The following is a 3,384-nucleotide window of genomic DNA, read 5'->3' as shown; positions in this document are numbered from 1 at the left end:
AATTTTCGAATTGTTTCAATTTTTGTCATGTTTTCAATGTCATAGTAGTGATTCTGTCCTTCAGCCTTCAAGAAGCAAATATATCTCCCAGAAGACTTCAATCATACTGCCAGACTCATGTAGATGTTTCAATACCTTACAACATCTCAAATCACATTGAATACCTAATGTTTAGTGAGTTGAATTAATTATTCTTTGACTGCATGATGTACAGGATAATGGAGAAAAAGGAACAATACTGGTAAAAAAAGTGAAATCAGAGGAATTTCCCTTTTTTTTTTTTAAAAAAAAAAGGTTAAAAATACCTTCATGACTTGGTACAGTAACTACTGCAATCCAACTTTTTTATAGGTTGTCTTAAAATGTCTGAAAAATAATATATGTGAAGATAAATGCAGTATTTATTATATGTGGTAGTTAGATGTACTTTTATATGTCTGAAATTATGCCAGCAGTACTTTAAAATGAAAAGGCAAGATACCATGCACTCTTCCGGGTATGAAGCTGTAAGCAAAAGAGAACACTGAAAGAAGTGTTGGCTAAATGTCTTGAGTATTACAGCTCACCATCAGCAGAAAACCAGAGCAAAGAGAAGTAATTTGTAACTCTATCTAGGTTTAGACACTGTCATAGGTGAGTATGTTTCTGTCTCAAGTCAGTTCCAGAGATGACCTGGCTTTTACCTCGCTGATGACTTTTTCCTCCTCCAACAGGACAGGAAGTAAAGCCTAGAATTTGTTTTTAGGGTAACTCTGGCTTTTAGAGTGTGGTTAGTAATTTAATCTTCACATGCATGCCTTGGTACACTGCAAACATTGCAGAGCCCAGGTAAAACATTGTGTCTCTCCCCAAACTCATGCAGGAGGTACCAGTTAAATCAGAAGGGGCTCTTTGGACAGACCCAGATACAATCCTCATTGTAGGTAGCTGAAGGACTCCCAGGAGTTGAATCAGACCACCAGTAGAAGGAAGTCAGGTATTAAAAAGAAGGGATGAATGGATCACAGAGTCAAAGCAGTAATGTGGAAGGTACGGTTTCTGCAAGGCCTCTTGCATAGCACTGGGATACTTTGACTGTGATGGGACTCTGATGGGACACTCTGGTCTGATTGAGAAGCTTAGTACACTGCCAGTGAAAGTGTTTCACTCCACTACTTATTACATTAGATGCTTTATCTGGGTTGAATTTCAGCCAACTGGGTAGTAACCAGGCCTTAACCTCTGCAAGACTGAAAAGAACCTGACCAAAGAAACTACTGTATGAGTCAAATAAAAATATGGACAACCTAATAATTTCCTCAGATCTACAGCTATTGATGAAAATAGGTTGGAACAGAGTAAGTTAGAGGATTGAACTGTGTGGGAACCTCCAGTCCAATTTGCTTGAGTTAGAAGGAGGTTCACTAGTACTGTCCTAAAATTTTGACTTGAGAGAAAAGAACTATACGAATTTGTGTCTGGCATTTTTCCAGGTCTCACAGTGGTGTCAACAGAACTTTATAGCTAAATGTTACCAAAGATCAAGTTCCATCGCCAAGATATGCAAGCTTCAATATAGCTGTCCCGGCCAAAGATCAATGGTCATCTGGGTTGTTTTCTTTACTTTTGCCAGGATTTGCTCTTAAACATCTGAGGCTCATCCAAGAAGCCTGAGGTTTTCCCGTGTTGTATTCTCAATTATCTTTTCACCAACATTTGTCAGAAAAGGCAGACTGAACCCCAGATACTGACTGGAAAAGAGGAAAGGTGTAAGGAATTTCAATTATTACAAACAGACTTCTAAAAAGATGAATTAATAGATTGCACAATTTAATAAAGGACATGGCAAAAGAAGGTGCACAGAAGTGATAGACGGTGAGTGAAATTTTTTTACTACGCAGTGGGCATTAAGATCCTGGTTATTAGCTGCTGAAGATCTTGCATGGAGATTCAGAACCAACGAATTTTACCTGTGTAATAATTAGTTCTTGTGGGGTTTTTGTCCAGAACCTCATTCAGCAGAGCATTTAAGCATATGGCATTTTACAAACACAAATTGCCACAGTTTGGAAAGCCTGTCAGAGTTCAAGACAGGATATAGACTGAAGTCTATATTGTTTCTATGCATGCCTGTAACACCATGTATACCATGAAACCACTCTGACAGTTCAGAAATTACCACTTCATACTGTGTGCTGGGGTAGTGTAGCATTTCTTTTATATATTTAGTGGTTTCAGCGTTTACTTTTTGAAAAATTTCTATTTACTAGTTGTGGAAATACTGAATTGAGAAGCTGAACCCCTTCCTTCTCATACCCTGCCCCTTGACCAGTGCTGGCAGCACAGACAGACTTCCAGCAGCCTGCCCCTCCCTGACACCAGCACCATAGGCAGGATGCCCCACACATAATTGATACACTTCTCTCCAAGCCCACCACCATGGGAGGAGACAAGGGGCAAATCAACTCTTACCTGCATTTAAAGGTACCTGCACGATTGGCTGTTGCTTCCAGATGACTTGGACACCACATGTTCCTAGCAATCCACTGGAGCCATGGTATCTCTTAAGGGGTTATGCTCACTACCAGTGACTGGGTGAGTTGCCACATGTGTGCATTGTTGCTCATCTTTTCTACTGCCTCAATAAAGTCATGATTTTTAATGTGTGGTCAGACTCCATTCCTTCCCAGACCACAGAGACATTTCTCCTTTGTCTAAAAATAAGGTTCTACTATCAGTTTGATATCAAAATGTTAAATTGCTAATACAATTTCTCAAGTATCTGTCACAGGTTTAGTTGGTACCAAAGTATATATGTACAGGTTTTATGCATATTTTTCAGTTTGTAAATATTTTGGATGCAGTTTACCTATGAATTCAGATTTACAAATGCTTCTACTCTGTGATTTCAGTGGCTGTTGTAAGCTTCATTGATGATGGGATGAGAAATGCAGAAGAAAGCAGAATGGATGCCAAGACCCCTTTGCCAGATATGACAGGCTTTGCAATGTAACAGTACATATTTTAGCTTGTCATTTTGTTAGTGTAATTTTATCCCAGATTTTTTTGCATTTTAATGGAAATATTGAATATCAAAATGATGTGTCTACCTGCTTAGTCTTAATATAGTTATAGTTTCAAAACAAACAGAATAAAAATACGTGGGCTTTTTTTAATATAGTGAGAGATTTTGCTGTGAGACTCTTGCTTTCATATTATGAGTTAAAGACAAAGGTGACCGTCCTGAATTGAATGATTATGAATATACACATTGGAAAATGCATTAAATACACATAGTAAAACATTATTTTCCCTTGGAAATGACACTTTTCTACACCCAAGGTTGTGAAAAAATTGAGAGATGTTTTATTGCAGACTGAAATCATTGGTACAGGTCTACTCATG

General features: G+C 38.1%; 1 long non-coding RNA gene across 1 annotated transcript; it reads left to right on the top strand.

The window, feature by feature from the left end:
* Positions 1-1,629: 1,629 nt before the first annotated feature.
* Positions 1,630-3,080, top strand: LOC127478908 (uncharacterized). The gene is made up of 3 exons (XR_007907402.1): positions 1,630-1,854; positions 2,250-2,574; positions 2,892-3,080. It is a non-coding gene; the product is annotated as an uncharacterized LOC127478908 (long non-coding RNA).
* Positions 3,081-3,384: the final 304 nt, after the last annotated feature.

This window comes from Manacus candei, unplaced genomic scaffold (assembly GCF_025592945.1).
Source record: "Manacus candei isolate 608988 ecotype Guabito, Panama unplaced genomic scaffold, ASM2559294v1 h1tg000063l, whole genome shotgun sequence".
In the NCBI taxonomy this organism is placed as follows: Eukaryota; Metazoa; Chordata; class Aves; order Passeriformes; family Pipridae; genus Manacus; species Manacus candei.
This window is presented reverse-complemented; position numbering and strand designations above follow the sequence as displayed.